This window comes from Ambystoma mexicanum, chromosome 9 (genome assembly GCF_040938575.1).
Source record: "Ambystoma mexicanum isolate Mex_15411 chromosome 9, UKY_AmexF1_1, whole genome shotgun sequence".
Lineage (NCBI taxonomy): Eukaryota > Metazoa > Chordata > Amphibia > Caudata > Ambystomatidae > Ambystoma > Ambystoma mexicanum.
Window position 1 is genome coordinate 43,241,398 of NC_090931.1, and position 13,741 is coordinate 43,255,138.

General features: G+C 47.1%; 1 protein-coding gene across 1 annotated transcript in view; it reads left to right on the top strand.

Annotated features, from left to right (window-relative positions):
* Positions 1-13,741, top strand: part of LOC138487250 (opioid-binding protein/cell adhesion molecule-like) — a 1,248,728-nt gene that overhangs the window by 13,864 nt on the left and 1,221,123 nt on the right. The window lies entirely within an intron of this gene.

Here is a 13,741-nt window from a genome sequence, read left to right on the forward strand (position 1 = left end):
ATGCATGCAGATTACCCATACCCAGGCTGCAGCCCCTAACGTGCATGCAAATTACCCACACTCAGGCTGCCGCACCTAACATGCATGCAGATTCCCCACACCCAGGCTGCAGCCCCTAACGTGCATGCAAATTACCCACACTCAGGCTGCCTTCCTTAATATGCATGCAAATTACCCAACCTCAGGCTGCCTTCCTAAATATGCATGCAGATTACCCACACCCAGGCTGTCTTCCCTAATATGCATGCAGATTACCCACACCCAGGCTGCCTTCCCTAAGGTGCATGCAGATTACATTCACCCAGGCTGCCTTCCCTAACATGCATGCAGATTACCCACACTCAGGCTGCCTTTGCTAACATGCATGCAGATTACCCACACTCAGGCTGCCTTTGCAAACATGCATGCAGATTACCCACACCCAGGCTACTTTCCCTATCATGCATGGAGATAACCAGACCCAGCCTGCCTTCCCTAGCATGCATGCAGATTACCCACCCTCAGGCTGCCTCCGCTAACATGGATGCAGATTGCCCACACCCAGGCTGCCATCCCTAAAATGGATGCATATTACCCACACCCAGCCTACCTTCCCTAACATGCATGGAGATTACCACACCCATCCTGCCTCCCCTAGCATGCATGCAGATTACCCACACTCGGGCTGACTTCCCTAGCATGCATACAGATTACCCACACCCAGGCTGCCTTCCCTAGCATGCTTGCAGATTACCCACACTCAGCGGGGTGTCTGTCCAAACATGCATGCTGATTACCCACACTCAGGTGAGTGCCTGTCCAAACATGCATGCAGATTACCCACACGAGGCTGCCTTCCCTAACATGCATGCAGATTACCCACTCCCAGGCTATTTTCCCTAACATGCATGCAGATTACCCACACCCAGGCTACCTTCCCTAACATGCATGAAGATAACCACACCCAGGTGGCCTTCCCTAACATGCATGCAGATTACCCACACCCAGGCTGCCTTCGCTAACATGCATGCAGATTACCCACACCCAAGATGCTTTCACTAACATGCATGCAGATTACCCGCACTCAGCGGGGTGTCTGTCCAAACATGCATGCTGATTACCCACACTCAGGTGAGTGCCTGTCCAAACATGCATGCAGATTACCCACACGAGGCTGCCTTCCCTAACATGCATGCAGATTACCTACTCCCAGGCTATTTTCCCTAACATGCATGCAGATTACCCACACTCAGGCTGCCTTCCCTAACGTGCATACAGATTACACACACTCAGCGGAAGTGCCTTCCCTAACATGCATGCAGATTACCCACACTCAGCGGAAGTGCCTGTCCAAACATGCATGCAGATTACCCAAAGTGAGGGGGGTGCCTGTCCAAACATGCTTGATCATTTAAAAGTCTTCCCCATCCCCCTGTAGTTCTCTGTGTCACCCCTCTTCCTTCGTAGCCCCCCCCCTTTACAAATCCTCCCTGACCCTTTATTATTACCCCGTTTCACTCAGTAGTCTATGCAACACATTTTTATTGTGTGCGCTCGTCTTGCAACATTTCCATGGGAGTCCCACAGAAGTCCCATGGGATTCACCCAATATGATGGAAACGGACATGGTCTTGCACAAACCGGCTGTGCAGGCCAATCCTAACCCCCCCACTTCACATGTCATCTTTGCCCAGCCTCCCACCTCCCCCCTCTCTCTCCCCACGACAACAAAACGTCTCTTTCCTTCCTCCAAATATAATTTCATTTGAGAACTTTTGTTATTTGACTCTCCTTGAGGTTATCATATAAATCGCTTGCATCGACATAACAAAGAGCAGTGACTTTAATTTCTAAAAAGCCTCAGTTTTGCAATGCACCACGGCAGATACATACACATTTTATGGGAACTAATGGTCACATCCTTCCCCATCAATAAAAAAAAAATCCTCGATGCATTGTGCCCAAATGCTTTCTTAGTTTGTGCAGATCCATGCGGTGGCTTGCGGGCTACGTGTGTTCAATGTAAGCACCTTTTTCTCTATGGGAAATTAATGGGAGAATGCAGCCACACGTTGTTTGTTTGTTTTGGTAATAACTTTTGAACCGTTTGATGTATTTCCGCAAACATATTCTATTTGGAAGGGCCCGTGCAAAACAACCCTTTGAGAAAATGTTCTGCAAATCCATCCAACGAGTCAAAAGCTGTTAGCGGCCATACAATTTAGGGAAACGTGAATTCTATCTAGTGTCAGTATCAGCAGCAACTGACGATATAACATGTCTGCTTGATGGAAGTTCCTGTGTGTCAATTTCACAATGCGACAGAAGGATGCTCAGTGTAAAACTACTTCAGTACATTTAGAGGGAAACCAACCATACATAACCTCGTTTGTATCGTTTGCACCATACCCCCCCCCCGCCCCCCACAAAAGAAATGTGAATAAAGCCCAACAAAAGTGTATTAATGTCTGTGGCCAATATAATGTCACGGCAAGCAAAGTATGCCTGCAGACTCTTCCAGTTGGGTGCATCTCATCAAACATCATTCCCAGGGAGGTCAGGTGGGAAAAACAGGAAGTGGAAAGGATTTTCTTTGCAGGTGTAGTGCTTAGCATGCTCCTCCCCCTCATCCTTTATTGGCCTGGAAGACATTGGTTTGCAAGAAATCATTTCAGCAAATATTGTTTTGCAGGAATCTTTCCCTTTACCCCCTTCCTTGGTCCAGGTTTATAATCAGCAGAATGTAATATTCAGATACAGCTAATTATGCTAATAACCAACTATGCACGCGTACATTCTCATATGCAGCCATTTAGCAGTGGCTGCAAAGAAACGCTGCATCTTGTGATGTTTGCTAAGTTGTTTGGTAAACTTCACAAAGAGGAAAGTCCTGCACCTTTTCAGATCCCTAGTCATGGCAGTTATACAGTGTGCAGTAGGTGTGACACACGACCGTGGACACTGCACAAACCCTTCACGGTGTCAGGACTTGAGGTTCCTCTGTTGTAAAGCTTTGGCCTTTTCTTGATGTGAACTAAAATGTCCACACTGAGCAATTATTTTTCTTTGTAGTGCAGCAGGACCTGAGGCCTGCAGAGGCCACTGCCAGTGAGGTACATTAGGGTAGGTAGAACCAGCAAAAGGCTTATAGAAATGATACTTTTGTAATTCTATTTTGACCTTCACAGTTTTTCAGAATCCCTGATCTCCTGTGGTGGCAAATAGTCAGAGCAGTGGACGAGAAACAAGGCCAACAGCTGGTCTCGCCATATGATGAGTAGAACAGGTCTTGATAGCATGACGCCATCGCTCTGGGACTCATTTGGAAATGTCATATTATGTCTACGGCCGGGTGAAAAACCATGACATGTTCTGCTTTTGCAGCTTATTGTGTAAAATACAAAATGTCCCTGTTTTGTTGTGGTCTATATGGAAAGGTCAGTGCACCAGTCAGTGATAAGCTCTCCTGCTGATATATATATATTACCTTTGTAAGGATATCTCCATGAACAAATCAATGTTTAAATGATGTCCTTAATGTAACAAGTGATGTTGTAAATGTGTCTGTTTAGGAAGAACCTTTTAGAGCACATGTTAATAAGTGTTTACTTCCATAAAATATAGTTATATCTGCTTAACAATCTCTATGGGCCAAAAACAAGGAATCGCAAATGTAGGATTTCACTTTACATTGTGCAGGTCTTGCTACTTGGCGAGTAAGTCTTCCGAGGATTTGAACATCAATATATGCGCCCAACAGTTGAGTTACCCCACTTTACGTGTTTTACCAACACAACATGTGAATAGACCTGACAGTCGCTTGTATTATCCCCCGAGAAAATAAATAGATTTTCATCAAGACATCCTTTGCACATGTTTCTTGAACTTTACCATATTCTGCCAGGAGTTCGAATGCGACTCAACTGAGGGAGCGTGTGACCCGGAAGCTCAGGTGGCCGGAATGAAAAAAAAAAGATATACGAATATTTAGAGAACTAAAACCAGCAACAAAGATTTTATGTCAAAGTGTTAACATCTGCAAATGCAAATCCGAAGTCCAAAAAGAGCTGCAAACCCAGGAACGTGACGCCAACAGAGAGTGGACACGTTGGCTATTAGTGGCAAACACAGGTGCTAAAAGGGTTACTTTATACTTGACAACAGCACCTGATTAGGAGCTTTGCAATTTATGGGCAAAAAGCAAAGAGTGGCCGGTGAGTGTTACCTCCACTGACTGTGGTGGGAATTGCAGAAGTAGTGTTACCACTTGCGGTGGTATGTGGAGCACCTAAGACCCGGATCAGGCTGTGAATTACCGCTATGACGGGCAGATGGTAATTTAGTTTGGTGGCATTAGCACCCTAATAATGAGGCCCCTGGGGGGCTGCATCTGCTTCTCCTTTGTCACATCGCACCAAGGGTCCAGCACGTTTTCCATCTGACGCCCTCATTGCAAGAAATGTAATCTCTAAACATGTATAACATGCAAGTGCACAGGAGTATTAATATTTCCAATACCCGAGAAAGAAGCGTTGTATTAGTAGTGAGTATCTGCAGTGCCACATGCCTTTTTAGAATCCATTGGACAATGTTAATAATATTCCAGTTCTGAGTCGCACTATTCTACAGCTGAGTGACTGTACATTCTAACACAATGGAGAGAGGTCCATTCTCACTCATTCACTAGGCCTCATGTTGGCAAAGAAGTGCTTTGGCTGGCCTGCACACTCCAATGCTTTGCTCTCCTCGTATGGCCTGGCATGACCTCTCTATCCTGGACATTCTGGGGCTGTCTTTTTACCCACTATGTCTAAATCTTGTGAAAGTGGGTTGACTCCCTGGAGCGAATCGTGATGTTTGCATCACTGTCATGTCCTAACCCTGTTATGTTTATTAAAGCACTGAGCCGAGTGCTCGCTGGAGCTTATCATTCAACAAGATGTGTTTCTTTAAAATTAATTTACTTGGTTTGATGAGTTTAGAGGGTTTTATTTTAGGATTTAAACAAATGGTTTGAGTGAAAACGTAATATTACTCAGAGAGCATCACAGCAACACAGCACCACAGCATCCCAGCATCACAGCACCACAGCACCACAGCACCACAGCATCCCAGCATCACAGCACCACAGCATCCCAGCATCCCAGCATCACAGCACCACAGCTCCACAGCATCCCAGCATCACAGCACCACAGCACCACAGCATCAGAGGGACTGGACAAAGGCATCTCAGTCTTAATCGAAGGCAAGTGCCAAGCCCCAAGCATTTCAGATTCATCATGACCTTGAGTGGTCAATCCCAACCATTGCCAAACTGAGCAAGCCTGCACAGGACTCCCACATGCTTTCAACCTTTAGAAACTTTGGCTTAGTCACCCGCCTTGCCAAGTAGAGCATAGTCACTGTCTGCCCGCCGTAGCCGGTGTGAGCGTAATGGAACCCCGACTTCTAAGCCGACCTTAGTTTTACTATATAGAAGCCTTGGAAGTGCAGACATTCTGTGGTCTTCAGATGATAGCGCCAAGAAGGGCACACACCAATGTCTTGGATGCACCTGAGTCACTCGCTTATAGTCTGTAGTGTGATCATTGCTACAGTTAGAAACCCTGTGCAGGCAAGGCTTCCCCCATCAAAAGCTTCTTTAGTGTTTTAGGCCCAGACTCTGTCCTAGAAGGTTGGATGGTCTGTCCCCTCAGGAACCAAGGTCTAAAGTTGGTGCATGCTTTGCAGAGCTGAAGCCCAGAGAGCATCACACCTGGGCATCGATGATGACAGAAGGCGAGACAGTGCACCCTCCCTCCAGCCCCTACACAAAACACATTGTCATAGTAAGGATACTCCAAGCTTGCGTCTCATTCCTTCTCTCTATATCATGCTTGTGGGGTTCATGGGAATGCACGTTATTTCATGTATAAGTCGCTATGGTAAGGTTATGCTGTTGCGTTCATGGTGATCTTGCCAGGTGACATATGACAACCCCTCCACATGCACACACGTATGTACTCAAAGGCCTGCATATTAACTGGCACTTTAAACCCCTTATTAGACTTTTCGGTTGATGGGATTTAAAGTAAGAAGGTGCACGCCTGATTTTGATTGCGATGGGTTCTTGCTATTGCTACACGCCAGTCCCGCCCTTACATGAGTTGGGCGAATCACTGACCGGCAAGAGCACACATGCTGGCAAGCATAGAAAAGGGACAATTTTAGGGGAAAGGTCATTGAGTCTTTGATATGGAATAATCGCCTGCTTTGCTCCAGTGTAGCTCCCCTTCAAGACCCAGAGGGGGCAGGTCCTATTTCGCTTCTGTCAATCCACAAGTTATGCACTTCTAGTACTATCCCGTGAGCCCCACCACACATGCCTTGCAACCAGCACACACACACGCACACTCACACACGCGCACATACACATACAAAACACACATTGTTGAAATAATTGTCTGCCTTTTGCACACATACCTACCTAGTCGGCCTTATTTGAGCAACTGCCTTTGAGTAATTGTCTGCCTTTTGCACACGTACCTACCTAGTTGGCCATATTTGAGCAACTGCCTTGAGTAACTGATTGCCTTTTGCACACATACCTACCTAGTTGGTCATATTTGAGCAACTGCCTTTGAGTAATTGTCTGCCTTTTGCACACGTACCTACCTAGTTTGCCATATTTGAACAACTGCCTTGAGTAACTGATTGCCTCTTGCATATGTACCTACCTTAATCGCCTATATTTGAGCAACAGCCTTTGAGTAATTGAATGCATCCAGCATATGTACTTACCTTAGTCGGCCTCATTTGAGCAACTGCCTTGAGTAATTATCTGCCTTCCAGTGCAGTCGCACTACACCATACAGACGGTTAGGACACTCCGATCACGACATGCGGCCACAGCCATTGAGCAGTCACCTCATCTACGCTATCATCGTAGGGTACCTAACTGTTACCTCTCTCTGCACCCTCACTATTAGCACTGCCAAGATCAACTACTATTACTTTACGCCTCATAATCCCATCATGCCCCTTAGCACTAACATTTTAGGTAACCCATACCTGAATGACCCAGCCTTGTGGCTCCAACATTTTGCCACCAAACCAACACCTAATCAACCATGTACTCTCCTCGCCAGGAATCTCAGACTTAGATCCAGACTGCCCCGTGTCCCATGCACCCAGCGCAACCATACCATGTTCACACAACCTATTACACAGAAAACACCACCTCACCTCCCTGACAGCTCCACCCCCATCAAAGTACTCAAGGGCGCCCTCATCAACGCCAGATCACTCACAGCCCACGCTCTGGACATTTCTCACCTCATCACCGTCCAACACCTTGACTTCATTGCCATTACCGAAACTTGGCTGCATGCAGCTTCCGGTCCACTTCTTGCCCTTGCCATCCCAAATGGATACTCCATCAACAGAGTCGACCGACAGTCCACTTCCAAAGGAGGCAGAGTCACATTCATACAAAGAGATAAAATCACTTTGAGAACTATCCCTAACACCGAACCGAGCTCTGCTGAATCTCTTTCCGTGAAACTCACCCTCTCTCCGACTAATACTGCAACTATACACCTCATCTATAGACCTCCAGGACCACTTGGCTCCATCACAGATGACATTATGGCCATCCGGACTGACAATACCAAGCCTAACTCTCAGGTGCTGCTATTAGGTGACCTTAACCTTGGCTTATCCCACCCTAAGGACCACATGTCCACTGAGGTCGCTACCACCCTAGCTAACCTAGGATTCCAGCAACGCATTGGCGAACCTACCCACATCAAGGGCAGAACGCTTGACTGGATCACTTATCTTAATTGTAACACTACTATAAGCTCCAACTACGCCTGTACGTGATCAGACCACCACATCATCATCTTCCACTTACCAGCCACCAACCCTCACACCACACCTACCATAGCCTCGGCCATTCCCACAAGGAATAAAAAAGACATTACTAGGGACAAACTACTCCCTCTCATCCTTCCTATCCTGAACAACTGCGCATCTCAACACAATGACCCCACCGTTTTAGTAGTTACCTTTAATCAAACTTTGCTTAAAGCTATTGACACTATAACACTGCTCAAACTACAGAAAGCCAAACAACAAGCCCACTTGAACTCTCGGTTCACTCCACAATTAAGAGTTATGCGCAAAGAAAAGCGGAAGGCTGAAGCTCTCTGGAAAAGTCACCCCTGTGATTCGAATAAAGACCGCCTCCTCATCACTTCCCACAACTACAAGGAAGTGATCTTACAAGCCAAAAAGGGAACATACAACCAGCGTATTTCCCAAGCGGAATCCAACACAAAGGAGTTATTTAACATTCTTAAAGAATTAGAATCCCCTTCCTCTGCACCCGATACCTGCAGTAAAGACAGTACGCAGTGCAACAATATCCAAAACGCCCTCCTTAACAAAATAACCACCTTGCAATCGAAAATGAATGCCAAACAAACCACCCTATTCACCTCCCCCTTAACTAAACCCTTCACGACTACCACCCCGGCCTCCCTCTCTCACACCCCTTTCAGCTTCACTCCACTCACCATCTTCGAGGTTGAAAACATTATTCTTAACTTAAAACCATCCAACTGCCAAGGTGACTCCTGTCCAGCACCTATCATCAAGGTATCGGCACACGACCTTGCTCCTTTTATAACCACCTTCATCAACTCCTCATTCCTAACTGGAACGGTACCCAACAACTTGAAGGACACATGGGTCATCCCTCTCCCAAAAAAAACCTCCTTAGACCCTGAGACACCAACTAACTGCAGACCCATCACCACCATCCCTTTCCTCCTAAAAATACTAGATAGAGCAGCATATCTACAGATACAGAACTATCTGGAAACTAATAACCTTCTCGGCACAAGACAATCTGGTTTTAGACCCAAGCATGGGACAGAAACTTCTGTCTTAGACCTCAAAACCCAAATCGAGGACTTAAAAGACAATGGCAAATTGGCCCTCCTACTCCTTCTGGACTTATCTGCTGCCTTTGATCTGGTCAATCACCAAATTCTTTGTCAGCACCTGAAATCCGCTGCCCACTACTCCGACAATGCCACTAACTAGATTAGATCATTCCTTGAGAACAGGCATATGAGAGTATTCTCACCTACCTCCTCTGCAGATCCTACTCCAGTCCCCTGCGGAGTCTCACAAGGGTCCTGTGTCTCCCCCACACTCTACAATGTATTCACCAAGCCATTGTTTGATGTGCTTGACTGTCTGGGTGTCACCTACACTAATTATGCGGATGACACCCAGATATTCATCCCCATCACTAGTGACTAGATTGTCAACTCCAAAGCCCTTAATGACATTTACCATGTCATCCAAGCATGGATGGCACAACACCAGTTGTGCCTTAACGATGACAAGACAGAGCTTCTCATCGTGGGTACACAACAGAGATTTAGCAAACTGAACCCATCGTTCAGCTCCTTCAATATCGACGGCAACTCCATTAAAGTATCCAAAGATACCAAAACCTTAGGAATTTACCTCGATTCCACACTCACCCTCACTCGACAAACCAATGCAGTGGTGGCCGCCTCGGCCTACACCTGCAAGCTGATCACAGCCTGCCGCCCATTCCTCTCTACCCAGAACTGCATCACCTTGGCTAGGACCCTGGTCATGTTCAAAGTGGACTATTTTAATGCAATATATCAAGGCACTAACCAGGGTAACCTCAACAAACTTTAGATTACCCAAAACAATGCCATTAGAGCTGCCCATAACATCCCCAGATCAGCTCACATCTCCGAAACCTGGAAGAGCCTCCACTGGCTCTCAGTCGCCCAAAGGATCTCTTTGAAAGCACTGGCCCTCACCTACAAATGCGTAAATAATCAGGCCCCCATATATCTAGCCTCTCGCTTCACTCATCACACCCCATCGCGGGCACTCAGATCCGCTCAAACTCAAGGTCTCGTGGTCCCTAGATACAAGCTCCAAACAGCTGGAGGCGCTAGTTTCCCAGTCCTTGCTGCCAAGCAGCTGGAACACCTTACCTCTTACCATTAGAAACATACCTTCATTTAACCTATTCAAACACAAAGCTAAGCTCTGGCTAGCGACTTCACAATAACAACTGTCTTCTGGATTATATATAACTTGACTCCTTACGTGCCTGCTGGGACTCTGTTTTGCTCCCGTACATTAATGCTTTCGTCGATGCTTTGATCTCTGTAACGCTACGTTTAACTCTGCCACAACTGTCATTACTACTGTGATTATATGTCATTGCTGTAACGTTGTATTGCAATGTAACAATGTAATGTACTGTTAAGATATGCACCCGGTTGCCCTCGGGCCTGGCTGCCCTATATAAATAAAACAAATACAAATACACAGACACACTCGCAAACATGCACACACATCCACATGCACAAACAGACACGCACAGACATGTGCACACACACACACGTGCACACACACGTGTCCCCCCCACACACACACACACATTCGGTGCACTGATTGGTATTCTTGGCTTTGGCATTTAGTTCTGAAAATATAACAAGACTTGGGAGCTGTAATTGTGGAGTGAGATTACAGCGTTGGCTCTGGTTTCTCGTTTGGATAATAAGAGCTCCCTGGGTAGCTGGCGTTCGGCTTGTCAGTCCTCCTCCTGTGCTATAATTATAGCACCCACTGCTTCGCTTTCCAGCTAAGAGCAGAATCCTGAGGGCTCCAGGCTCCTACCGCTTCACCCCCTTCTCTGTCACTGCTGCCTCTGACATTGCAAAGTCCCATCACAGTCATGTGAGCTTCATTTTTGTTTTACAAAAGCCTGTGATTTTGTTTTAGTATAATTACACATCAGTCAATGGAAAAGAACCTATGTGTTATGACTAATGATTGTTATATTCATGACAAATCTAAGAGAGAGAGAGAGAGAGAGAGAGAGGGAGAGAGAGAAAGAGAGGGGGAGAGAGAGGGGGAGAGGGAGAGAGAGAGCAGGGGAGAGAGAGAGCAGGGGAGAGAGAGAGAGATAGTGAGAGAGGGAGGAAGAGAGAGAAAAGAGGGGAGAGAGAGCAGGAGAAGAAAAGATAGGGAGAGAGCGAGAAGAGAGAGAGAGGCAGATGGGGGAGAGAGAGCAGGGGAGAGAGAAAGAGAGAGAGGAGGGAAAAAGAGAGCATGAGAGAGAAAGCAGGGGAGAGAGAGCAGGCAGAGAGAGCAGGAGAAGGAGCAAGAGAGAGGCAGAGAGGGGAGAGAGGGAGATAGAGAGAAAGAGCACGAGAGAGAAAGCTGGGGAGAGAGAGCAGGAGAGCGAGTGAGTGAGAGAGAGATAGAGAGGGAGAGAGAGAGAGCACGAGAGAGAGGAGAGAGAGAGAGAGATGGAGAGAGAGAGGGAGACAGAGAGAGAAAGAGCAAGAGAGCAATAGAGAAAGCAGGGGAGGGAGAGAGAGAGAGAGAGGGAGAGAAAGAGAGTTTGAGAGAGAGAGAGAGAGAGAGTGATGGAGAGAGAGAGGGAGAAAGAGAGAGAAAGAGAGTGTGTGAGAGAGAGAGAGATGGAGAGAGAGAGGGAGAAAGAGAGAGAAAGAGAGCAAGAGAGAAAGCAGGGGAAGGAGAGAGAGAGAAAAAGAGAGTGAGAGAGAGAGAGAGAGAGAGAGAGAGAGAGAGAGAGAGAGAGAGAGAGAGAGAGAAAGCCGGGGAGAGAGAGATAGAGAGAGAGAGAGAAAGAGAGAGAGAGAAAGCCGGGGAGAGAGAGAGAGAGAGAGAGAGAGAGAGAGAAAGAGAGAGAGAGAGAGAAAGCCGGGGAGAGAGAGATAGAGAGAGAGAGGGAGAAAGAGAGAGAAAGAGAGCAAGAGAGAAAGCAGGGGAGGGAGATAGAGAGAAAAAGAGAGAGAGAGAGAGAGAGAAAGAGAGAGAGAGAAAGCCGGAAGAGAGAGATAGAGAGAGAGAGGGAGAAAGAGAGAGAAAGAGAGCAAGAGAGAAAGCAGGGGAGGGAGATAGAGAGAAAAAGAGAGAGAGAGAGAGAGAGAGAGAGAGAGAGAGAGATATTGATTGCCGGGTAACACTGGAAGCCATGTCCTTATTCTTCCAGGGGTTAAATCCTGTGGATATTGGGGAAGGGGGTGGTCCGTGGATGTGGGCTGCTGCACCTGTGGAGTTGTCGGAGGAGCAGAGGGGCACATGATGGGGCAGCAGAGGGAACCGGTGTCTTCCAGGCCTAGGCCTGATGCGGCATGTGCATTCAGGAGGGCTTCATTGTGAAATGGGGCCTTTCGCTTCCAGGACTTCACTTCTCTGGGCAGTGGGATATTGGTGCACCTCTTTTCCAGGATTGTGTAGCTCAGGGTCTAGCATTGGGATACAGGGTCTTTTCCTTGCAGGCCCGCAAGCATCAGGATATTTCCCATTAAACCTTAGCCCTTCTCATTAGAATCATGCGTAAAGATCCCCTTATTCCAACACCCCATCCATCTGGATATAAGATATTAATGAATTCATTAATTAACCTTTTGCAACTCTCTAATTACCAGAGACCATCTCTAAACGCAGATCCAGATGTGGGTGAAGGTATCCAATACTAGATCGGAGGCACGTGCAGGGGGGGTAAGGGGTCTTTCACTTATAGGACTAGAGGTTCTTGGTTAAAGGAAGCGAACCCTTCACCTCTGGTTGCGATGTCTCTTCTTTAATGCAGAACCGTGCATCTCACACAAGAGCCCTCCTGCCCTAGCACTGCTCAGGCCATGCGACAGGAGATAGGAACATAGAGCCTTTCACCTGTGAGATTACGCAGCTCATTGGCCATTCACTGCCTGGCTCCAAGGTTTTAGATCGGGCCACCACTAGATCGCCTCCGCGGATTGAACGAGGGAATGAAATGAAGTGGCTTTCATGTCTAGGAAGTTATTTATTGGGATACAGACCATGGGATTAGTTTAGGGAAAGCCTTGGCTCTCACCTTTTGGTCCTTATAGCATAGGGGACGTGCAGAGCCCTTTGCTTCTAGGTCAGAGTCACTTAAGGATACACCTAGTCAAGAGTGTTCTCGTAAAGGGCAGGTTAAGCAGCCGAGGCTATGGAACATCTCCTCTACAAGAAACCCTGCTCCACTTTCCCCTGCATACCTGGCTCCTCTGAGACTAACACTGGGTTACTGTACGTGAAATGTATACAATTGCATGGTCTTAAACCCTGCAGGGTGAGGAGCTGCTTCCACCCGTAGAATTGAATTTAGTCAGATCCTGCAGCGCGACGAAGCATAGCGTACCTCGGCTAGAGCATCAACATGGCAAGACTGCGTACACCAACTGCGCTGCACCATCCATGCTCCGCACCCTTTGACCAGGACGAGAAGCGAGGCAGAGGAAACAAATTATCCGTCGCTGCAACAATCCGGCTTCATGAATTCTGAGAAGCTGCCAGAAAGCATCTAACACCCCCCCCCCTCCTCCCAGTCTCGTTTTATTCCTTCTTAAATCTAACACATTTCCAGCGCAGATAAATCCAATTACGAGTGTTTGCCTTCAGGGTGCGCAAAAGATTAATGCTGGTATTTTGGCAGAAATATAAAAAGAAATAGGTCACAGGAACAATGAGTGTTCGTAAGAGGAGAGGAACGCGAGGAGAGCGAGGAAAGGAGGATGGAGAGCGATCAAGTTAGTTTCATCTAGCGGCTCCATAGAGGGGGCCTTTCGCTTCCTCCTTGTTATAAAGTAGAGACCAGCTTGGTGGCTAAATTCTGTGGCCCCACTTACATTCATACTTCCTACTCAAATCAGGAAAC